This window comes from Panulirus ornatus, chromosome 1, assembly GCF_036320965.1.
Source record: "Panulirus ornatus isolate Po-2019 chromosome 1, ASM3632096v1, whole genome shotgun sequence".
NCBI classification, from domain to species: Eukaryota; Metazoa; Arthropoda; class Malacostraca; order Decapoda; family Palinuridae; genus Panulirus; species Panulirus ornatus.
In genome coordinates, this window is record NC_092224.1 from 31,662,875 (window position 1) to 31,689,043 (window position 26,169).

General features: G+C 43.0%; 1 protein-coding gene across 6 annotated transcripts in view; it reads right to left on the minus strand.

Annotated features, from left to right (window-relative positions):
* Positions 1-26,169, minus strand: part of Nost (Nostrin) — a 336,474-nt gene that overhangs the window by 216,520 nt on the left and 93,785 nt on the right. The gene's annotated exons all lie outside the window — the stretch shown is intronic.

Here is a 26,169-nt window from a genome sequence, read left to right on the forward strand (position 1 = left end):
CCGATCACGTCAGAAGACAAACCTTTTTACTGCCTTCGAAACTGATCAGAAACTATACCGAATTCCATTCGGTGTTACTTATGGAGATGCCAACTTCCAGCGGATTTAAAGGACACGTTAATGTGAATAATGTCGGTGTGAATGGAATGGAACATACTGAGCATAATAAGAATCAATAAACTCCTTAATGTTGCTAAGAAAAAATAAATAAAATGAAGTACAGTTTAGTATTCATAAACAAGTGTGTGATTCTCTGTCACATCGGTCCATCTCCATGATTATACAACAAAGCTTCGAACCACTGCAGGAATTCGCAACCCCCTCATGATCAGCCATCACCTCGTCGAGTGATGGGAATGTTAGCTCACTATTCCCAGTGGATTACTAAGTCCTCTGAGATTTATCACCTCGTCCATCGTACGAGCAAATGCTTTTCACTTCCTCCAGCTGCTGTCGAAGCTTTCCAAAGACTGAAGGAGGACATTCCTGGCTCTGTTGTAATGGCAGTGGAAGAAATTACTTCCCCAGTAAGTTCGATGCCTCTCATCATGCCACTGCCACAAATCCGAATCCTCTCTGGTAGTGAACAAAGACATTCGTCGGTGGAAAAACAGGCTTATGCAACTGTAGAAGCGTTGCAATAGTGGAAGTATAACTAACTGGGGCACCACTTCAAGCCTGTTATGGGTTAGACATCTGTTGCATCCATGTTCGACAACAGTCATTCTTGAGGAGATAAAAAAAATTAAAATTGAGAGGTGAAGCACCGAGATCCCATGCTACAGCTACGGCATAATATGTTGTCTAGGGCAAGAAAATACTGCAGCAGATGCATTTTCAAGGATTAGCTCTTCGGTCAAACTGTCAAACCCTGCGGGAACTCCATGACTCTGTGTGTCACCCAGGGGTAACGACAGTTCACTTCGTATACACTCCCGAAATCTAAACAAGACTCCCAGTTTCTTAAAGGCAGACTTTGCTGTTCTGTAATGTGAGGTTTTCAAAATAGAGTGGATGTTACACTAATACCAAGTATGTCCATTTAGTCAAGAGGTGGAATTACAGAACCGTCAAAGGAGAGAAGAAAGACGTGAGGAGTTTTCGATAGAGAGATGGACGGAAACTGGGTCTTGGAGGCATTAAACTTTGCTAGATATCGTCGCCCTCGCTGAGATATCCTGTCCAAGTCTGAGTTTACTGAGAAAGCTGGGTCGAGACGAGATGCAGATCGACTGAGAGAAGAACGAGCAGAATTGAAGGATATGGAGGAATGCAGTGTTGTTCGTCAGCGTATGAGTGCATTTGGTTATTTGAGGATAAAAGGATATTGTTGAAAACAAGAAAAAAAAGTGTAGGATACAGACAAGACGAAACCTTGAGAAACACCTCTGTTGATGCATTAAGGTGAAGAGGCTGATCAATCAACAACCTCGGAGATAGATCAGCTAAATAGGAAGCTAGATATGAGGGAACAAAGTGAGGGAGGGAAGCCAAAAGAAGGGAGCCTGGAGATGAGATCCCGAAGCCACACTCTGTCAAAAGCTTTGCAGATGTCAAGGGCAACTACATAGGAGTTCCTAAAATCTTTCAGGGATGATGACCAGACATTAGTAGGATAGAGAAGAATATCACCAGTGATCAAAGAGAGAATGTGATATTCAAGATGTCAGATGACATTGGAATTGTAGAGTGATTATACAGCTTTGGAATGGTAGATGTCAAAGAAACAGGACGATAGTTAAAGGGGTTAGAACAGACATCCTTCTTAAGGATAAAATGTACTAATGCATGCTTCCAAGAGGGAGAGGTTCTGTTTTTTTTTAATAAAAGCGGAAAAGACAAGCAAGTACAGGTGCAAGTTCAGTGGCACACTCTCTCAGTGTCGAGAGAGAGAAACGCTTTTCTGACAGTTCGAAAAGAGATGACGAAAAGAATCAACGGATTAGTATGAGGAGCAACAGAGGATGAAGGAATGTTAGTCATCCAAGGTAGAGTTAAGAGGAGAAACGGAAGCCAAAGAGAGTTACTTTGTCTACGGGGCAAGCTATCCTACGGTGAGGACGTAAAAATTGATCGGACTTTGACTACAGGAACGCTTTGTCTCATCGAAAACGTTATTGCCATGATTACGGTCAATAATAAATGATGAATAGGAGTCAGAGGACCACATATGAGACAATAATTGACCCAAGGAAAGACAGGAAAGAATTTTCCTAAGTTATTCCAGTCAGCTTCGTTGAGGCGCCAATAATTACGGTTAGAATGGGGCTGCTGGAGGGGAGGTACTATTAAAACAGATACATTTATGAAGGTGTGATCAGATGAACCACTTCGGGGTGAGATTGTGTAGTTACAGCGTGATGGATTAGAGGTAAAAAACAAATTCAGAATATTAGGAGTGGTCACAGCGGTCAAGCATATAGGTAGGATGGGAGAAAATTTGCTCTAGATGTACCTCTAGAAGAGGTACTAGGCAGATGGTGTTCAGAGAGGTTACTAAAGTTGGTATAGCAAATAGGAAAAAGAGGCGAGTCTTTTAGAAAGGGAAAGGTCTTAGTGGGAGGCTTTCCTCGCCGGTGCCTTATATTCTACACTCACACTGCTTTGTATGGCAACCAACGCTACTCCACATGAGAGACTTTTTACTTATCAGCGCAGGTCTGTCAGCCGACTCACTGTACCACGTTTCTGAAAAGACTAATTCGCCAGAGAATTTACGAGCCACTGGTGGACGAAGCTGTACTCATTGATGCTAACCTGGAGTATGTACTTAAGACTGTCAGGTGGTAAGAGAGACAGCAGTGTCAGTACGTCTCTTAGATCCTTGTGGTAGCATTCCTCCACTGTCCGTTAGTGGAGATATACCCCAGGACCTAGATCACAGTGGACCTGACATAATCAAGCTATACTCCAGGACCTCGATCATAATGGACCTGACAAAATAAAGCTATAATCCAGGACTTAGATCATAGTGAATTTGACGTATGATGAAGCTATACCCCAGGATCCAGAGCACTGTAGTCCTGACATATAATAATGAAGCAATACCCCAGGAGCTCGATCATAGTATCCCTGGCATATGATGAAGCTATACCACAGAGGACCTACATTATATAGCGGACCTGACATATAATGAAGCTATACCTGACACTGGAGAACCATCACTTAAATGTTCCTGACCTCCATGACACGTCAACAAATACTCTTTCTTAACTGAGAGGACACCAGTGCCCAAATGACTTTAGCACCTGATGGGCACCCTCACCCAAGCTGATCTGAACGTGAACCACGCCCTCCAGATCACCTTAAGAGTTATCACGGCTGACCTTTTAAGGCTGGGTGAATGTGATGGAACACAGTGCACTGTCGTTTACATACTGTCAGCACTGATAACGAGAGATGCATTAGTCAAGGAAATATTCATATCACTGTGGAATGTACTCAAGTTACTGTACTAATCTGTGTAACCTATTAATAACTGTATGTGATTTCTCATTTCTTTAAGGCCGTTCCATTACAGATGCCTCAAGACAGATGGCTTATCTAAACCAACAACAAGTGCCACAAATTTAGCTTTGCCCATGTCTCTAAAAACACTAACTCCTGGAGACAAAGGATAAAGATTACGGCCCATATGTCGTTTGCTTGTCATAAGAGATTAAACGGGGAAGGAGGGCTGGGGGGTAATGGAATTGGAAGTGCTCCCTTCTGTATTATCCCTGTAAAAGTTGAGACAGAAGACAAGCAATGGCTTTTTCCTTTAAGACTCAATTGTCGGCTTCTGGTGCTACTTCGCTAAGGTGGTAAGTAAATAAATAGATTATTATTAATTCGTCTACCTGTTGTCTCGGAAACTTGAACTATGGCTTTCAGGTCTGGAGTTGCAATCACGCCTGATTATCTTTTCTTATCCAATGACATGTTAATTTTCCTCACTGTGTGCACAATTTTGTATATTAGACTTTAACAGCTACTTATCGAGAGAGAGAGAGAGAGAGAGAGAGAGAGAGAGAGAGAGAGAGAGAGAGAGAGAGAGAGAGAGAGAGAGAGCACATCCCAATAATTCCCATACAAAATAAAGCCCCTTGCTTACAACTCCCCCTCGCATCATTTAGCCCATCTTTACCATCATGTTTTCTTTCCCTAAGGTGTACATTGCTTGCTGAGATCCTCTGACCGCACACCCTTACCCCTAACCTAACTTTCTAATGAATGGATGATGTCATACTACACTTTAATAGGTAAATAGGCCGGAGATGAAAAGACAAATTATACCGGTCACTGTCCACAACATCCACCCTAAGGGTGTGTTGAGCTTTAGATTCTATACAGAAACTTCAATGAAGTGAGTCAGTTCCTGTGATTCAGACGGACCTTCTTGGAAAGGCTCGGTATGGTTGGGCAACTCTCTTCTTCCCCCATCGCTCCCCTGGCCTCTTGCACCATAGATTTCTCGCGATGAATACACTCTCCTTCGTTCTCTCTATACCTGTAACTGTTGACTAACAACTCTTCCTCCCCCATCGCTCGCCTGGCCTCTGTCTACCCCCTTGCACCATAATTTCTCATGAATAAATACACTCTCCTTCGTTCTCTCTATACCTTTAACTGTCGACTAACAAAACTGTAATATGCTCAAACTACAAGATGACGTGAGGCGGTCATGAAATCATGCACAACCAGTCTTCCTTGCAACAACTACTTAAGACATTTGTAATTACCAAAAGATGAAGGTTAGATCGTCCACACAACGACTGTCTATTCACCGTACGTCAAAATTTACTTACCTTTCTTTTTCTCATAGTTCTGTAAGAATTCTTCACCTGGATCTGTTTCATGGTGTTGTTTAGTAAATAAATTTTATCACAGTTTAAAGATGTGGCCTCTTTAGCCAAGACCCATAATCATTATTCACTGATAACAAAACTCCACTCCTGACCAGTATCTTGTAAGACCTACAAGTCTTTTAGCACAGCCGCACCATCCTACCAACCACAGGGACCCCAAGTAACTGGTAACTTTCTGAGGTTTGCCTTGCGACTCTTAATACCCACCACGAGGGGCCATGTTTTCACCAGTACGACACTTTCTTTTTACACTATTTCACAGAAGCTATTATATTTAGGTCATTTGTAATATTCAAAAGCAAAAATATATTCTTAAAGTACTCTTACAATATCAGTGTATGTAATGAGAATCCTTCAAAGTCATATGTATCATACTCGTGCGTCTGGCAGCCCGCGTGCTCGATTCAAACTGAAAGTTGACCCACGAAGCCATAAGGTGTATTTTCCTATCTATGTCAAGTTAACTCTCGCTCTTGAAGGACCTTGTTTTGGTCGACAAGTGTACGGTTAAACTCCCAGGTTAGGTGGCATTTAAAGCATTCAAAACAATCAAACTATTAGGGGAGCTGTAAGCATTTTTGCTACATAATTTCCCTATTCTTTTTTAAATCCTATGAACGCAGTAATTCTAAGAGACACTCAATATTCTCGCGGCAGTAATATAGCTAGAATATCAAAACACTCGTCTAACCGAAACCGAGATGTACGACCTTCACATTAAAAATGAACTTCAACTAGCAATTCTGCTCGTCGTAATTTTCATCGCACAGCTGTATGTCACAAGTGTTACCACACCTTACACACACACGCACACACACACACACACACACACACACACATATATATATATATATATATATATATATATAGAGAGAGAGAGAGAGAGAGAGAGAGAGAGAGAGAGAGAGAGAGAGAGAGAGAGAGAGATTTCTATCACTGATATCACTATCTTTACACCTTCAACATTTAAAGCCGAAGTATGCGCAACCCTTTCGGTAAAATAAAAAGAAAAAAGTTATCCTATAAACTTGTTACACGACAAAAATGAAGTACTGTAAAGACGACAAAAACTAAATTACCCAGGAATCAGCAACTGAACTTTCCTGTTCCCTTTTTCAGACACCGTACTGACTTAAAATCATCATTACATTTTGATTTTGTTTTGACCACTGCTTATACTGACCACCTCCCTAAACATAATAAAACAAAAGCGCATCTATCTACACCCAGGAACCTTCTCGCCGCCCGAACTTCCTCAACATCCAACCTTTTAAAATTTAAAGAAATACTCGCACTTTAAAACCTCAGTGCAAGAAGTAAAGAGGGGGGGCCTCCTCTCAGGTCACCAGCTCTCCGGCTCAACGAGACAACGCTATGAGGACAATTACTGCCATGGCAAGTAACCGTCATTCGCCCATTGTGGCCATCACGAAGAGGCTCCTCTCTCACAACGGATTCTGTGGCGTCTCACGTGCACTCCCGCCGCCCATCAGACAGCCGTTGTTATCTCATGAAAACGGAGGTGAAGACTGGGGTTTAAAAAGGAAGATCGCAATAATGCGTCTCGTTGTACGTAATGGTTATCAACGGTTTACGATCACTGTGTGCTTGATTTCCCAACAAAAATAATTCAACATAAGTCTAGCATGGGAAGTACAAATAGTCATGTGGCTATTGGAAGTTATTTGAAATGGGAAAATACTTAGGTATCTCGAGGCGTTGCTGCTTAGGCTACTCCAGCGAGCGTCACCACTCCCCAACCAGTTCAGCAGGACCTTGACGAGCCAACCAACCCAACACTTGAGCATCAAACAGGTGTTCTTTACATGTATCGCTATTGGTGGTTTAATAATCATCAGCATTATAGAACATTACACACACACACACACATATGTATATATATATATATATATATATATATATATATATATATATATATATATATATATATATATCTTTTCTTTTCTTTCATACTATTCGCCATTTCCCGCATTAGCGAGGTAGCGTTAAGAACAGAGGACTGGGCCTTTTAGGGAATATCCTCACCAGGCCCCCTTCTCTGTTCCTTCTTTTGGAAAATAAAGAAAAAAAAAATTGAGAGGGGAGGATTTCCAGCCCCCCGCTCCCTTCCCTTTTAGTCGCCTTCTACGACACGCAGGGAATACGTGGGAAGTATTCTTTCTCCCTATATATATATATATATATATATATATATATATATATATATATATATATATATATATATATATATATAAACCCCGGCAATGTTGTGTGAATGTGAAAAGATTTGATCGTGCAAGGAATGACAGGGTAGGAGCCAGGTTTGGTCTTAAGCGCAATCTATTAGAGAGAGCTGACTAGGATGTGCTGAAAAAGTTTGGACATTCGGAGAAAATGAGCGAAGAAAGACTGACTAAGAGGATCTACGTGTCAAAAGTGGAGTGGGGCAAAGAGGAGGTGGTGAACGAAAAGGTGACGGGGAAAGTTGGAGTGAAAGGGGTTAAAAGCCATGTTTGGAATAAAATGAAGTGGATGGATGTGTATATGGGGGGCGACGTGCTGCAAATGGACTGAACCAGGGAAGATGAAGATTTCAAGGTAAGCCATGGAGCAGTCTGCGGGATTTGGACTGTGGTTTCGGTGCATTATACGCGACAGTTGACGAATGGATGAGTACAAAAAAGGGCCGTAGTTCGTATGTTCCGGAAGTAAACTCGCTGAGGCGGAAGGAAGAGATAGATATAACGCACACATTTAGGTGTGTATGTGTGTGTACACATATAAAGGACATGGTACAATACAAGGTTAAAGAGATGGGGCAACACGAGTGTAAAACTCTCTCCTTAACACATCACACACACACATATATATCTCCCTGGGGATAGGGGAGAAAGAATACGTCCCACGTATTCCCTGCGTGTCGTAGAAGGCGACTAAAAGGGGAGGGAGCGGGGGCTGGAAATCCTCCCCCCCTCCCCCCTTTTACTTTTTCTAAAAGAAGGAACAGAGAAGGGGGCCAAGTAAGGATGTTCCCTCTGAGGCTAAGTCCTCCGTTCTTAACGCTACCTCGCTAACGGGGGAAATGGCGAATATGTATGAAAAAAAAGAATATATATATATATATATATATATATATATATATATATATACATATATATATATATATATATATATTAAACGTGTAATGTATATGATCACGCACTTTCGCAGAACACATACTACCCTCCAACGGAAGAGCAGTGCCGACTGGTTATCATACCAAGCTACGACGCAAATGGTCAGAGGTTCGAATCCTTGCACAGTTGAAGGGTATTATGCGATATACATACATACATTCATATATATATATATATATATATATATATATATATATATATATATATATATATATATATATATGTATACTCTGTGTGTGTGTGTGTGTGTGTGTGTAAATATATAAACTCGCTTCAGAGGAGCCCATCCTTTCCCTGCAACTGGGGGTAGCACAGCCCTGGAGCTGTAGAAAGAGGTCTTGAGTCAATTACTAATTGAATATAGCCTTATCAGTTATCTTTATCAATACGAAGAATACAAGAAACAAATACTGGACAACATAAACGAAAAAAAGAAGTATAAACATTCTGACTACACAGCGACCGTTGTGGGAGGCGCCAAGCGAGTTCAGCCTTCAAATGCTAGGCTTAATAGTTTTCTTGAATGGTGACTTGCGAGATGGATGTTTTGAAGTCGAAGCTTTCGGAATGTTCTTGGGAGTGAGATGATTAAGCGCACGTGGAGGTGAAGAAGAAAAGAAGTAGGGTAACAAGATCCTAGGGCTCGACATAGGGGCTCCTTTGCTGTCAGTCAAACAGGACACCAGCGGGTCAGTGGGGCAGTGAGCCGCCTTCATATCACATTACGTGGTGTGGTGTCGAGGTCACTTGCACTCATACCACTAGCATTCTTTATATCTATTACGACTACTGCCTTGCATGGTAAGATAAGAATGAATTAGGAAATACAACTTGATGCAGGTCATTTATTACGCAAGATAAATTATACAAGAAAGCAGTAGCACATACCTTTAAAGAGTATACAGTGATTGTTCAGTTGATCATATTATAGAAGCACATCATTTTGTCATTAAATATTTGTATTATACAGTACTTATAATTATCAAGTTTATAAAAATAGCATACGTTCGTTACTTTGGAATAAATGAATCTTGCTGAGCAACAACTATAATAGGGGTATACATCATAGAAAATGAGCGACCATATACGCACTAAAGAAAACGTCAGAACATACCGGTGACATATCGTGGGTAACTCTAAGAAACATGAAACTGTTTCGCTTAAGAAGTCTTTTTTTAAAGACATGTCTTCAACTTCTGTATCCTAATTCATCAAACCATGACGAATGAATAATTCTACATTTCCCGGATTAATTTCAAAGGGTGTCGGACGACTTAGGCACATTTCTCTCTGGCTAGTAGTTTCTTTTCCATTAGAATTTCAAGATATGTTATCACAGTCCGAGTGTATTGAACAGCAGACTTAATTTTTATTCGTGGCAGTGGCGGTAGTGGTAGTGGTGGTGGTGGTAGTGGTAGTTTTGCCATGTGCTCTTCTTATTTTCAGTGTTGATTATGACAACATATTACAGAAGCAAAGTTATATTATGTTGTGCTGACGAGAGTGAAATTAGGGAAAACGGTTAAATGCTATCGTATTATCAAGACAAAATTGTTACCAAGCAAAAGAAAAAAATATATATTCATATTGCTAGCCTCTAGATATGTATTTACATAGTTATTTCTTCAACTACATTTATCTATAATGCAAACAAACCAATTTAAGAAACTTCATTAATTTTTTTCTGCCAATAGCTTCGAGCAACCGGACAAAGAAATGAATATATATATATATATATATATATATATATATATATATATATATATATATATATGAGCTACTGGTGTGAGAGAGAGAGAGAGATGAGGGGATTGGGGGTAGTCCACACCTGGTCGCTACTCCTACACGACCCCCAGGAAATGGCAGGGAAGATATAACACTAATATCATAACCAGACAACCAAGACACAACCAAACGGGGTTCCTCCCACTTATCAAGGACTCCAGCAGATACTAATACCTAGAGATACATGCGCCAGGGGACCTTGAGTACCTCCTGCAGCACCTGCTCTCCCACCTTGCCACAAAGACGTCTCCTACGAAAATAAATACAGGGAGAAATGGATGCGGCAAAAACAGAAAACGGAAATACTCTGTATGTCATACGTGGCAAAAGGACATACAAGAAAGGAGAAGAGCCTTACTTAGCTACATGGTCCTTACCGACTAGATGAGATATAAAGTGAACACAGTGTTATGCAACATGATGATTTAGAGGTGAAAATTGTATAGCTATATCAATCATGATCAACGCTAACAAACAAACACACACACACACACACACACACACACACACACACATACACACACACACACATCTGCATACTGGTAAGCGCTGCGACCCCCCTAACGAACGGGAAAGGGTTCAAGTCCCGAACTGGGCATCCGGCTCACAGTTAGCCTAGCTGTTCATCCTCCCCTTACGGTTAGTCGGTGAACGGGTACGTGGCGTAAGGATAAGAGAAGGGGCAACACAACTGTAGTAGCGCTAGCACTACCAACGAGATAGATGTGGACAGCACGGAACATGTCTTTACGAACGACATTACTGAATGCGTGGAATAAGCCCCCAAGAAAATGTTGTTCAGAGCAACAACCGTAAATATCTTCTAAATTAGGCATGATCGTCACTTGTCACTCTCTGGTTATTGACTAATTAACGTCGTGGTATATTATACTACCTTCTCAAACCACCGATCTCTCCCTGGCCATGTTGCGGTAACATACCAATATTGATTAACCCATGTCACCCGGTTTAAGGGAGTAAGTAAGAGCTATTACGTCATTCTTCAACATTAGGAATGATATTAGTGTGGTAAGTTGAGAGGTTGGAGCATAAGTTTATCCTTACAGTGGTCCATATGACAAAAAGTGAAGGGATGCGTGTTCGCAAGTGATGGGATGCATGACATATTCATGTTCATTATACCTCATGACTTTCATACAAAAGTTCCCTCAGGCATATTGATCCTGCAAGGTATTTGTTTCTAACTGTGTTCCGTCCGGTGTGTTGCAGGGAGGGAGTGGAGGGTTGGGAAAGAACTTTTGCTTCTGCTTGTCTTTACTTCTTCTGTTTCTATGGAAACTGTATTTCTTGCAGAAATATTAAGGACAAACCACGTCGCTGGGACTTTGGATCTGTGTAGTTTGTGTATCTACGTGATATACAAATAGTAATCGCATACATTTTACGCAGTCTCTGTGTTTATGTCTCATGTACCATGTTTCCTAAACAATTTCGGTCCCTGTAATTAATTCAATAAAAACCTTGACTATTACTACAGTTACACAAAACACACACACACACACACACACACACACACACACACACACACACAAAGACACACACACACACATACATACATACACATATGATTTAATTAATGTCCTTGACAAGAATCCAGGTGCTGCCAAGATGTTGCTAAACAAAGACAAGCGATCCTGCAACACAGCGACCTGGACACTGGCAACCAGTGACCTCCTCCTCCTCCTGCTGTTGTTGGCCGGGATCCCAACCCAGGCTGACCAGCCGAGCACATCCACCCAGACAGACGAGCAGTGGTGTCAGTCGCCATCGGTCACATCACGACCTAGACTAAGCCAGTCACCCCTGTTAACCTCACACACACACACACACACACACACACACACACACCGCCTTTTCTTCGACCGATCCAAGGAAAAACTGACCTGGGGAAAAAAAGACAAAAACGGAGGGGCATAAGTTTAAGCCGGTCGACCCACTCATCCACCTGGGAAAAGCAATAAAGCTGGTTAATCCTCTCACTTTCACCTGATCACGACTCCAGTTAGACTGCCATCTGGACTCACCTCGTCTGGTTGCTGGTCACTTTTACTCTGACGTTTCTCAAACAGTCACTCTCCTTCTTTTTTCCTAATCTATTGCTAAGCACCAGCCGTGAGACTAAATGAGGGAGGTGAGAGATGCAACATCAGGAATAATAATGATGATGATGAGAAAGAAGCGGCCATTGAACATATAAGAAACAACGACGCATCGACCTCCCTTCAAAGGATTTTGAAGTAAGTCACGATTTTGAGGTGAGATTTAGATGTAAGAGTGAATAACGATAAAGAAATTATCAAGAGAACATAGATTCATTTTGAGACTTTACGTCTCATCGCATCTGAGAATGAGAGATGATAACCTCCTACACACACACACACACACACACACACACACACAAAGAAATTATTGATCTTCATCTCCAAAAGGTCAACACTTACATAGGGTCACGAGACGTGGGAGGAACTGGTTAAAAACTTGTAGAGTAAGTCAGGCACTGACACTCGGCGGTGAAACTTGTGACACTAATAACCCGAGCAACAAAGACGAGTTAAGTTGAAATATATGTTTACTAGACAAGACGACTTTGGTTGAAATATATGTTATATCAAGAGGACTTTGGTTAAAATATATGTTTACCAGAGAAAAAGACTTTGGTTGAAATATATGTAACATCAAGAGGACTTTGGTTAAAGTATATGTTTACTAGAGAAAAAGACCTTGGTTGAAATATATATTTACTAGACAAGAAGACTTTGGTTGAAATATGTGTTGAATAAAGAGGACTCTGGTTGAAATATATGTTTGCTAGAGTTCAGTCTATCGTTAAATCTAGTCTATTTTAAGATAACTTTCGTTAGCGATGGGATTCATATAGGAAGGGGGCCTTTCTCTTCCAGTTCATCCACTGTCCCTGCTCTTCCTTCTAAATCTTTTCTTCCTCTTCTTCTTCGTGTCGTATTGTCGTCCTACGTTTGTGGTCGTTAATCCTCGTGAACGGTGCTTACCCTGAGGCAAAGAAGCCTCAAGGGTGTGAGATCGAAGACTGGCGTGGGACAGATACGGCACAAGAGAGAGAGGCAGAAGCATTGTAGTGGACGGTCGAAGAGCTAGCAACGCGAAGAATCAGCCAGTCAGAGATGGCGAAGAATGAGAGGATCGTCCAACGGCAGAGTGTAGATGTCTGGTGCAGGATGAGGGATGAGAAGGACGTCGCATTTATCCTAAGGAACAATATAGAGTCATAGAGGGTTCAATAACTTCCCAGATGGTCTTGGGTTATCATAACCTTAGGAGAACCATTGAGGGAAACCATTTCAAGTGATTCAGAAGGGCGTTTGATCTGAAGGAAATAATTATATGGGTTTAGTTTTGAAGTTGGTTTTCAGTAATTCTTCGTATTGTTCGGTCCGTTGGTCTTTCTCTTCATTTGGAAGGTCTGAGGTCTGCCAACTGTAAGGCCATCAGATAAAGAAACTGGAGACGATGTTTTTCCTTTCTTCCCCTTTTTTTTTTCAACAGCCACGACAGGCAGACGTTTACCACATATCGTTACGTCCTGTTGTTTCTATATTTCATTTTGGTTCAAAGAAGCGAACGACAGAAATTTTTTTCCTCTCTACGATCAATCTCTGACAGACTTTTACGATCATCTCAAGAGCCAGACAGGCAAGAAAGGAGAGACATATGTACAAGCACGAGATGAATTCGACACTTTTACGACCTCTTTTTATGGAAATAAGTATATTCTTCTTTTTGCACATCACACCACGAAAATGTTTCCTCCCCTTCTGTACATATCCACGAAACCACGACCAGTGGAAACCTAGAGTAGATGGATGATTTGATTTGTGCCGGTAAACCCCCGGCAAATTTGATGTGCACCCCATGCTCATCCTGTGAGCGGTAGCACAACAGGGGTCACAGGGGGTCACAAAAGGTCTTATGGCCGATGCCTCATCCTTGGGGTTATCATGCTGCGCCATAAGATTCCTCCTTTTATAAGGCCAAAGCACTTCGAGGTCCCTTGCCAGTCTAGGGTTCTCGTGAACCAACAGATATATACTTACAGTAAAGTTCTCAGTATCCTCAAACATTGTTAAACTTTAATGATCTGCCAGTCTAACTATTCTCCATTATCCAGCTGATGGTCGTTCATCTGATCCCGTGTACTTCTATCTCTGAGTCTTCCTCAAAATGGCACACCTCGCAAATTATCATCATTCTTTTAGGTTATAAAAATTAAATAGATTATTCAGATATCTAATGTGTGATAGGAGTGGAGGATGTAGACATGTTGAAATACATGAAGAAAAATCAATATTGGTTATATACGAAAATATCAGCTACATTCATATTCAATTCAGTAAAGTAGATGTAAGTCTACTAGGCCTTAGGGATAGTGAGGTTATGTTCAAGAGTTTGGGTTGACGAGTGTGCTCACGGAAGGAGGGAGTGGTAGACTATTTATGGGATGAGAGGGATGGAGAGTATATTGGGAAGGAAAAAGTGTGTGTGTGTGTGTGTGTGTGTGTGTGTGTGTGTGTGTGTGTGTGTGTTTTAAGAAGGAAACAGAGAGTTCGTTGAGAAGAGTCTCAATCTGCGTTGGAAAAGATCATTAGAAAACGTTGAAGAAGAAGAAGTGTGATGGGGTAGCAAGCAGAGTGTGGTGAGGAAGTCCAGTAGAGTATGTTGGGGAAGTGCTGGTGAGCGGGATGTGTTGCAAAGGTCAGGAGAGTGTGCAGAGTCAAAGACGAGCGGAGGAGTCGAACACAGTGTTTAAGGAAAGGTCACTTGCATGTGTCAAGGAAGGTCGGGTGTATTTCTTAAGAGGCCTTTCTTAAGTGTGTGTGTGAAGGAGGCGGGGAGAGGGGCGTCTATGTAGTCTTCAAGTAACGTTTGATATGGTGGGCGGGTGTGTGTTCATGAGAAGATGATACACAGACACTGTGACACAGACGGTGAACTGAACGGAAGGACACGTCATGAGGAAAAGAACGTGTGCGAGCTTGTGGCGCGTCAGAGAGAGAGAGAGAGAGAGAGAGAGAGAGAGAGAGAGAGAGAGAGAGAGAGAGAGAGAGAGAGAGAGAGAGAGAGAGAGAGAGTATTAAGGTTAATACTGGAGATGATAAGAAACTTGAGAATAAAAGAGAAAAAAAGAGTATTGAAACACGCAGTTGAGAGATGTTATCTACTGGAGTGAGACATGAGGCAGCGACCCCCCCCACACACACATACCCAGGGAAGGTGAGGGTGCCTGACCTCCTGAAACTGACCTGTCGCCAAACTGTCCCGCTGCGGTGTGTGACACTTGACCTGCAGCATCCTTACCTGAAACCGAAGAGAATACTCATTAATACCCATCTTCTCTGACACTGTCGTAATAATCAATAAATCATAAGCGTCACATCTGTCGTACTAATCAATAAAGTATAATTCGATTATATCTAATGATTACAAGTAACCTCTATGCACATATGTAAGTAGGAAACAACTTATGTTCATAATCACGACGCCGCAGATCTTCCTGGGGGCAGCACGTCCATGTCTCCTTCCCTCCCGCCGACGCCTCCCTCCCTCGCATCACACATGGTCAACACGCGCCATCACATGACTGGAAAATTAGCCCTAGCCCCCTACCCTACAGGCTCGCTGCCATTCCAGCCAACCCCTTCCCCTCACGTCGCTGATCCACACCCTGCGGCTACCGAGTTCCGCCTCAGGGTAGTATGTACATAAGCTCTTACTAAACGCTCGCTCACGGTTTGCACAAGTCATCGGAGGGCGACCAGCTCCATCAGCACACATGGGATGTTACCATCGACAGCGCAGTGATATTCCGCAAAGTCTGTTGCTTTCGACTCATCGGTTCACAGTTTATTTTCTTGACGGTTCTCCCAATGTAATTTTCTAGTGACAGACCGGGTCCTTTGGCAGCCCACTGGAAATAGTTCCTTGTTTCCAGGAAAGACAACGGCCATGCATTTATCATCATCATCACTCTGTATCATTTGGTTGGGTTTAAGTTCATCATCCATGTACCTGACAAACGCTGGAGCCTCTCGAAGTATCTTCGTTGGTTCATCAAGTCCTGGATTCTCAAGAGTTCTCTCATAACTGCATCATCACCTGCCAACATTAAGGCTTTGATTCCAGGCCTTCTGGCAAGTTATCTACAGAGGGCCAAGAACAGCAGCGGACCTAAGGTTGGAACTTGTGGCACACCAGAAAGCCTACCCAACCGTCTCTCTCATCTAGGTTACTGCTTCGCTTATCACGAACACCAGATGTCGTCTTTCACTCAAGGTATACTTAAGGTTAGGTGAGGCATCGGAACTTCCTTCTTTGTATCTACTCATCAATTTACTTCCTGGTGGTTTCTTCCAGGAGTACTCACACTCTGCTTTTTAGTGATACTGGAACGTAATCTTAGCGCTCGCGCGCGTTTGTGACCCACTTTGCTAACGACCGGAAAATCGGTGATTATGAGGGTGTTATATACGCTCCCCAGCCCCCTCAGCACCAGGTGGAGGAAGACACTGTCACCAACTCGTCACGTACTGTACGTGCTTGGGTCGCCCTCACACATCTGTGGCTGAACCTGACAGGAGTAACCAGCCATCTCGCTCATCATCGTCCCTATATTTAGTCTCTGTGTAGACACCATCCACATGAGGACTGACAGCCATGATACCTCCTTGTTTCCTAGCATTTTTTTCCTCATACAGTGACACTTTTGTCTTCTCTTCCTTCTCTCGTCTTTCCCTCTTCCTAAAACTTTCAAGAGTCGGGTCTACAAATACCCTAGGACCTTACATTAACCTCCCCTAGAGATTTTCTTAAATAAACTTTTTATATTACCTTTTCAGCCGACAAGGTTTTACTGGGGGCATATCTTTGAAATTGTCTTAAAGTTCACGAGCTAAACTATCCTTGTTTACACCCAAAATCTGTTCTTTCTTACTAGACCGGGTCCTGGGGCATGTAGTCAGATGTTTTATGGTGGAGTTTACAGTTTGATATATATATATATATATATATATATATATATATATATATATATATATATATATATATATATATATATATATATATATATATTTTTTTTTTTTTTTTTATACTTTGTCGCTGTCTCCCGCGTCTGCGAGGTAGCGCAAGGAAACAGACGAAAGAAATGGCCCAACCCCCCCCATACACATGTATATACATACGTCCTCACACGTAAATATACATACCTACACAGCTTTCCATGGTTTACCATTTCCCACGATAGCGAGGTAGCATTAAGAACAGAAGACTGGGCCTTTGAGGGAACATCCCCACCTGGCCCTCTTCTCTGTTCCTTCTTTTGAAAAAAAAAAAAAAAAAAAAAAAAGAGAGGGGAGGATTTCCAGTCCCCCGCTCCCTTCCCTTTTAGTCGCCTTCTACGACACGCAGGGAATACGTGGGAAGTATTCTTTCTCCCCTATCCCCAGGGAATATATATATATATATATATATATATATATATATATATATATATATATATATATATATATATATACCTGACAGGTTGGTGGTGATTTGTTGAATGCAACTTGTCCGAATATTTCAAATGATTACCAGGTAATGTGAATCAAAACTTATTTACTAACTCAAATTTCCCCCTAAGGTTAGATGTAACGTGAGTTTACGTAAGTACATTAGTGGTTCCATGGTCACTCCACCTTGGTACATCCTTGTGGTCCGTTCTGCCATCATCCCAGTCAAAGTCTTCACTCAGTTCTTCAATTTTCCGGGTTGAATTCATAAGCCCAACATCAGTTCGAGCAACTTCTCTTCCATTCCTCAACATTACAACATCGTTCCTCCAGCCTCACTCCTGCACCACCTCCAAGACTGAACTCAGTTCCCCCGCGCCTCCTCACCACATTCCGCCTCATCTGCGAAGATGAACACTGACCTAATTCTCCCTTCTCCCCTGACTACACTCCGCCCACTCTGTAGTGGCCAAGTGATGGAAATTTCTACCCTCGCCTTGTGACTGTGGAAGCTTAAAAAGAGATACCATCTGCTCTCTCTCTCTCTCTCTCTCTCTCTCTCTCTCTCTCTCTCTCTCTCTCTCTCTCTCTCTCTCTCTCCTGCCTTACGAATCTATCTGAAGACAGAATATTGAGGTCTCTGTGGGTTTCCTTTACGTGTTAGTATGTCTTTCGCATTTCTTGCGTGTTTATGGTACTGCGGAGGAAGGCGTAGTACAAGAATGACACTGTGGCGGAGGGCGGAAGGCAACGAGCCGTAAAGGGTTCGATTCTCGTTCTGGTAGCGTGTATCCCATCCTGGGGCAAGCAATCGAACGTGGGACTTCCTTTCGCTCTGGGAGACCCACCCATCATCGACAGGTGGTGCCACCAGCACATCACGTGACACAAGGCCACCATCTAATATCCTAAACTGCAGAAGCCGCGGTCTTCCCACTGGAAACACACAAAGGACAAAAATATCACGCGGGGAAATAATAAACTGAATTGCCTTATTTACAACATCCTGATTACAATGATCGTGTCACGAAACTGTGCTCGTAAGACCGAAATATTTTAGAATGCCTCAAACTTGACAGTCTTGAAAGACAAAGGACGTCAGGAAATATTAGAAAACGTAAAGCAATAGTGCCACCATTCATATCTAAGGCTCTTGGTATATGCTGATGATTCCTCTATAAAATATGAGAGGGATATTTATACGAGCCTGACGCCACCATTTATATCTAAGGCTCTTGGTATATGCTGATGATTCCTCTATAAAATATGAGAGGGATATTTATACGAGCCTGACGCCACCATTTATATCTAAGGCTCTTGGTATATGCTGATGATTCCTCTTTAAAATATGAGAGGGATAGTTATACGGGCCTGACACATTGGTAATCCTCAACTGTACAGCCAGTGCTGGTAGAGAAGAGAGGACTGGTATTACAGATGATGGCAACACTGCAGCGCAAGTACTGGTCGTAACGTGTGCTGGTTTGTGATGATGGAAAGTGTGTAGTCATGGTCCCCACGAGACTGACTGTGGTGTTTGGCCGTCGGACACCTGGGCCGAGTGAGGCATAGCACTATTATTGTTGAACTGGGCCAGACACGGGCATTCTCACCCCCTGAAGTAGGTCACATCTTCCATGAGCAGTGAGGGGAAGAAGAAAAAAAAGAGGGAATATTCGAGTGATTTAAAGAAAATACGATAATAGTTTTTACTTTTTTATAAAAAAAACTGTCCGTAATGACAGGTGATGAAGGCTAACGATGTGTGTGTGTGTGTTATGTGTGTGTGTGTGTGTGTGTGTGTGTGTGTGTGTGTGTGTGTGTGTGTTATGTGTGTGTGTGTGTGTGTGTGTGTGTGTGTGTGTGTGTGTGTGTGTGTGTGTGTGTGTGTGTGTGTGTGTCGAAGCCCCTGGCTCCTGCTTGTCTGGGGTTCCTGCATCATGATACCTCGCGGGTGGATTCCGAGACGAGATCGTTGCATGCAACACAATGAGGTGTTGAGAGAGAGAGAGAGAGAGAGAGAGAGAGAGAGAGAGAGAGAGAGAGAGAGAGAGAGAGAGAGAGAGAGAGAGAGAGAGAGAGAGAGACTCCCGCCGACGTGGCTTTAATAAAAAAAAAAAGAAGACAGACGCGGCATGTAATGGTAGGTTGAGTTCGACAGAGTGGGGGCCTCCCACTTCGTGAATTTACCAAGCCTTCAGTACGTTTTATCTCACGGTAGAACCTTTCTAGCAATATAATAAACGGTGGCTTTTTGCATTTCCTATGGACGTCATTTGTACATACCCCTAACCTAGCCTAGTTTGACCATCTACGAACACATTCTGGCCATCTAACCTAACGTAATCTAACTACCTAACCTAAACTAGAAACTTGCCTAACTTAACCGTCTACGTTAATAAACCCATAATCTAACCTAACCACTTACTCCCAAATCCTTTCATGATATTGTTCAGAGTCTCCACCTTGTCTCATTCAGCTCGAGGGCCATCGGAAGCCAGCACAGGCCCCAGGGCAATCCTCGATGAGCTCCCCAACCTCTCCATTGATAGGAGGATGGCGATGTTCTTAGGGTGGCGGAAGCTCTTCGCTCTTCAACACCTTCTCAAGAAGTTTCAAAAACGAAGATTACAAATGAGGAGAGCAATGAGCTCATATACAATGGACAATGTATGTGAAGTATTATTAACGAAGAGGAAGACCGACCCCCCCTCATGCCCTCAGAGGGAGGACCCCCCCTCATTCCCGGTGAGAAAGACCCCCTCATACATACAGAAGATGGTCCCTCATGCTCACAAGAGAAGACCCCTCATGCCCATAATGCAACTACCACAATAAACATAATGAAACACTTACTGCACAGTTGCCCTGCCTTCTCCCCACATAACACACAGACACACAGACACACACACACACACACACACACACACACACACACACTCACACAGACACACACACACACACACACACACACACACACACACACACACACACACACACACACACGCATCACCACATCTGTGGTTCTGCCGGATGGACGTGACCAGTTTCGTGAAGGCTGTTGGGGGAAAACCACAGTAGATAAATGGGACGCCTGGCTTAGGAAGGCATGAGGGAGTGAGAACGAGGGATTTCGCTATATATCTTAAAAGAGATTAGGTAAGATTTAAGATACAAGTTCAGTTCAGGGCCTCCCTTCTTTCCTCTCTCGTCGGGCCGGCCTACTCGTTGTCTTCGCTAATGTTTCCCACAGATCTCCTCGTTGCTCTTTGAACCAGTGTGAGAAAAAAAAATAGTCAATCACAAATATCCGTAAAGGTGATTGGGTTGGTATACATGGAATTCACTAATAGCCAATTACTTTCATCTGATAGCTAATTACTTTTTATCTGCTTTTATCTCACACTTTAAAAACATGATCATTTTCAATGATTGCATATATTTCTATTATGGTTAAGGGAATGTATACGTATGTCTGTGTGGCGTGAAAATGCCCACAGTTTAAAAACATAATAATTTCTATTGCATATATTTCTAGTATGGTTAAGGGTATGTATAAGTATGTCTGTGTGTGGGGTGAAAACGCACCGTACAAATACAGACTAAATAAATTCCCTGAAACGTTACGGTAGAAGTGAGTTAATGGCACAGTCGAGATATACGTTTAAAACATCAAAGTAACGCTCACTTGTTTGGTCTCTGGAATTCTGGGAAGCGCTGAGAAAAGTTGCCAGACCTTATATATATATATATGATCATCTCAGGATTTTCATGGCTTAAAGCTTAAATGAATCAATTGCTGCATACATCACGGAATTACGGAGTGAAAGCAAAACGCGAGGTGATGATGACATAGCCAGCCACCGAGTGCTGTATTGAAAAAGGGAACTATATAGAATATGGTAACTGTCATTCCTATGTTATGAAAATCTAATAAGTGTATGAGAGGAATATTTGATTCGTAATATGATTTAGAATAATAAAACTATACAAAAACTACAAAATATATATCTTGTAAGTGTTGAAAACATAAGAGAAATTAAATCCATCTACTTTCCCCAATTGCATAACTAAATGTGAGAACGTAAACTACATTACATTACTCGCAATACTTTCACTAATGTACGTGCGCACGCTCGACATGCCTTAATTGTTTAATCTCCCCTGTTTTACCACATATTCACGTCATTTTCCTTACATAGCTATTCCCACATTACAACATCAAGTTCTTGATTGGTGTACAATTAGAGACGTTAAACATTGATTTTTACCAAACATTACAAGATACGTGTGTGCAAACATGTCATCCATAACAATGTTCTACCTCGGATACTTGAAGAAATGTATCATAACTTTTCTTTTTCAATAATTCATTTATTGTATTCTCTTGATACGTAACTCAATCATTGTTGTTCAACTGCTGTGAACTTCACTTACAATATAAACTGCCGAATGATTTATTCAGTTGCCCATTCCATGTTATCTCTTTAAGTCACTTTGTAACCTATAATGAATTTCAGCCACTGAGGCCCATCAGTCCCTCGACCTTCCGTGCACTCTGAAGTATCCTCTTCTGCGCCAACGCCTACAGGATGTGTAAGTAAGGAGTGCACGATCAATGCGCCGCTCTTGCGGCAAAAGATCAAAATCACTGTTATCAAATCCTCTAAATATTCTTAGTGAACGCAAGAACACTATTCACGCAACACAGACTGCTTCAGCTCACGTATGCCTCCCTCACCTAATCTTTCCTTCCTATTCACCACACAACATGACTTCCTTCCTATTCACCACATAACATGACTTCCTTCCTATCCACTACATGACATGACTTACTAACCACAACATAACAGGGGATACTATAGAAAGATGCAGAAAATGACATGCAAGATCATCATCCTCAATCCCTCGTACATCAACTATCGTCGTGCTCATGTAGTCGTGCCTTCGTGTTCAGTGGCAGTGCCGTCATGTGCTGAAGGATAACACCGTCGTGTTCTAAAGGATCGTACCGTCATGTTCTGAAGGATCGTACCGTCATACTGAAGGAGTTAACATCTCACGTCTATAAAAGATCTGTTACGTATGTCAGAACCGTCATTGCCAGGGTGACAGCACCACCCTCTCCTCAAAGCCAAGTATGTTGTATAACTTGGCCTGTCACTTGTCATACCTTATGACTAGCCTGGCAATAGTATGTGTCGTAGCACCGGCCTCCACATGTCACTGTCAATGTCCGTACGTCAGCTGCAGACGATATCTATTGTTAGCGTCGGCTTTCATGAATCACTGTCTCCGTCCTTCCGTCAGTGAAGACGGTGTCTGTCGTTAGAGACGGCCTCCTCACATCACTGTCTCCCGTCCGTCCATCAGTGAAGACGGTGTCTGTCGTTAGAGACGGCCTCCTCACATCACTGTCTCGCGTCCGTCCGTCACTGCAGACAATGTCTATTGTTAGCGACGGCCCTCATGCATCACTGTCTCCCACTTGTCAGCTGCACACGATACATGTCGTACCGTCCGCCCGTCCCTCCGTCCGTCCGCCCGTCCGTTAACCTGCACACGACGCGCCAAGGGGAAAAATTGAGCGACTCGAGACAAAATGTCCCTGACGCGTGCCATGTGTGGGTCAGCAGGAGTGACCACGGCTCCACACACACACATCCCGCCTCGCCCCGCGCCCCCACCACTGGTGGGAGAGGAGGAGGATAGAGGGTGGGGGAGGGAGATATAAGAAAGGTCGAGAACCTAGAGGGAATGGAGGAGGGATAAAGAAAGAGGAATGAAAGGGAGGAGAGGAGAAGGGCTGTGAGGTGAAGAAAGGAGAGCAACATTGAGAGAAGAGGGAGGAAAAAACTCAGATATACAAACGTGGGGGAAAGAAGACGTAGAGAGGAGGAAGGAAGGAAGGGAGGAAGGAAGGAAGGAAGGAAGGAAGGAAGGAAGGAAGGAGGGAAGGAAGGAAGGAGGGAACGAGGGAGGGAGGGAGGGAGGGAGGGAGGGAGGGAGGAAGAAAGGAAGGAAGGAAGGGAGGAGGGAAGGAAGGAAGGAAGGAGGAAGGGAGGGAGGGAGGGAGGGAGGGAGGGAGGGAGGGAGGGAGGGAGGGAGGAAGGAAGGAAGGAAGGAAGGAAGGAAGGAAGGAAGGAAGGAAGGAATGGATGGGAAGGAGAGAACAACAGACGAACCTGATGGTACCCATATAGCCGAGGTTATGTGCAGAAGGCGGACGGTAATGGTATCTTACATTCTGATCTACATAGATGGAGACGGTACAGTCAAGCAGAAGGCTCTTCCCCCCACCCACCACTCCCTCTGGCATGTCAACCGGTGGGGCATGAGCCAAGAAGGAGCACCGTGTGGTATAGAGAATATGTATGATAGATAAGCGCGTATTATATTCTCGCTTTTAATCAGGCTTATTCGCTGATTATCACTATGATTCAAATACTTATTTTGGTGTTATTCAGATGTATTGATGGTCTCCGTCTTAATGAGTGTCTGGTGTCCAGTTTCATACAGCGTTCTGTACATTTCTGGTATTATCATCTTCGTCTAACTTGACTGAAAAATGACAGTGGAAGATGGTTGGAGGAGGGAGGGAGGGAAGGAGGGGAGAAAGAGGCAGGGACGGAAGGAGGAAGAAGAAGGAGGAAGGGTGAGGAAACAAGGAGGGTGGAGGGGGTTGGAGGTTTTGGAAGGGAGCCAGGGAAGATGTGGTCATGTGGAAAGAAAATGTGATTAGGTGACATCCGTCGACGTGTCATGGTGACCCTGAATCGCCTAATGTCCCTGATTCACCTGAATCACCTAGTGACACTGATTCACCTGAATCACCATGTGACTCTGATTCACCTGAATCACCTAGTGACTCTGATTCACCTGAATCACCTAGTGACTCTGACTCACCTGAATCACCTATTGACTGATTCACCTGAATCATCTAGTGGCCTTCATTCACCTGAATCACCTACTGACTGATTCACTCACTTGAATCACCTAGTGATCTTCATTCACTTGAATCACCCAGTGACCCTGATTCACCTGAATCACTTAATGTCCCTGATTCACCTGAATCACTTACTGTCCCTGATTCACATGAATCACTTAGTGACCTCGACCTCTCTGATGATCTTGAACCACTTGGTGTCCCTTAAACCACCTGATGACCTTGATATCTCTATTGACCCTGAACCATCTGGTGACCCTATTCCACTTAATGACCATGATCCATTTGTTGACCTGGAATCACTTGGTGAACGTCAACTACCCAGTAACCTCGTTCACATGCAAAATATAACGTAAATGTGCAACGAAACGTCGTTAGAAATACTTGTTACCCATGCTGCCTTGTTACCCATGCTGCCTTGTTACCCATGCTGCCTTGTTACACATGCTGCCTTGTTACCCATGCTGCCTTGTTACACATGCTGCCTTGTTACACATGCTGCCTTGTTACCCATGCAGCCGTGTTACACATGCCTGCTTGTTACCCATGCTGCCTTGTTACCCATGCTGCCTTGTTACACTTGCTGCCTTGTTACCCATGCTGCCTTGTTACACATGCTGCCTTGTTACACATGCTGCCTTGTTACCCATGCTGCCTTGTTACACATGCCTGCTTGTTACACATGCTGCCTTATTACGCATGCCTACTTGTTACATATGCCTACATATGACACATACCAACTTGTCACACGCACATACTTGTCAAAGATACTTGCATATTACACATGCCTGCTTGTTACACATATCTACACGGATGATACATATGACATGAACGATAAACATAAATTACAAGACGTGATTTCGTGAATCTCATTTCATTTCCGGATACAGACCCCGATACGTTGGTAACACAGATGCCTCCGACACCTGGGCAGTTCAGGTGGTGGAAATTATATTAATGAACCTTTAATTGACCACAGGTATGGCTAATGAACCTTTAATTGACCACAGGTATGGCTAATGAACTTGATACTGTTAGTTTTCATATCATCTTCTCCCAAGAGTCAGTCAGTGTTGGCCAGAATGATGAAATTTTTACTCCCTCATATCCGACGAGATGATCCAATACTCTATATACGTTTTCCTCCGTGATTTGACTGTAGAGCAGCGAATCCTGGTGAGGGGTGTTAGTAGAGATCGGTCGAGTGGTGAGGGGTGGGTCCATACAAGTGATCGGTCCACGGTGGAGTGGTCCACGAAGGGTGAAGGAGGGAATTTTGAGGAGGTGTTGTTGTGGGGTATGGGGGCAGAGGGTGTCGGGCTACGTTGATGGCGTTGGATGGACGGAGAGAGAGAGAGAGAGAGAGAGAGAGAGAGAGAGAGAGAGAGAGAGAGAGAGAGAGAGAGAGAGAGAGAGAGAGAGAGGTGGGTGGGTGGGTGCAGAAGTTAGTTTCTCCCTGAGCAGCAGACACAACAGACACCGTCCTACTTACCATGGTAAACAAGACGTATTACTCACGGACACACCCACAACACCTGCTCGCGTTTTAGGGTAGGTTAGGTTAGGTTAGGGTAAGTCAGTTTAGGTTAGGTTAAGGTAGGCTAGGGTAAGTCAGTTTAGGGTAGGTTAGGTTAAGGTAAGTTAGGATAAGTCAGGTGGGGTTAGTTTAAGGTAGGTAAGGTTAGGATAAGTCAGGTTAGGTGAGTGTAAGGTAGGTAAGGTTAGGATAAGTCAGGCTAGGTGAGTTTAAGGTAGGTTAGGTTAGGATAAGTCAGGTGGGGTTAGTTTAAGGTAGGTTAGGTTAGGTAAGTCAGGTTGGGTTAGTTTAAGGTAGGTTAGGTCAGGATGATTTACCTTATGTGAGTTTATGGTAT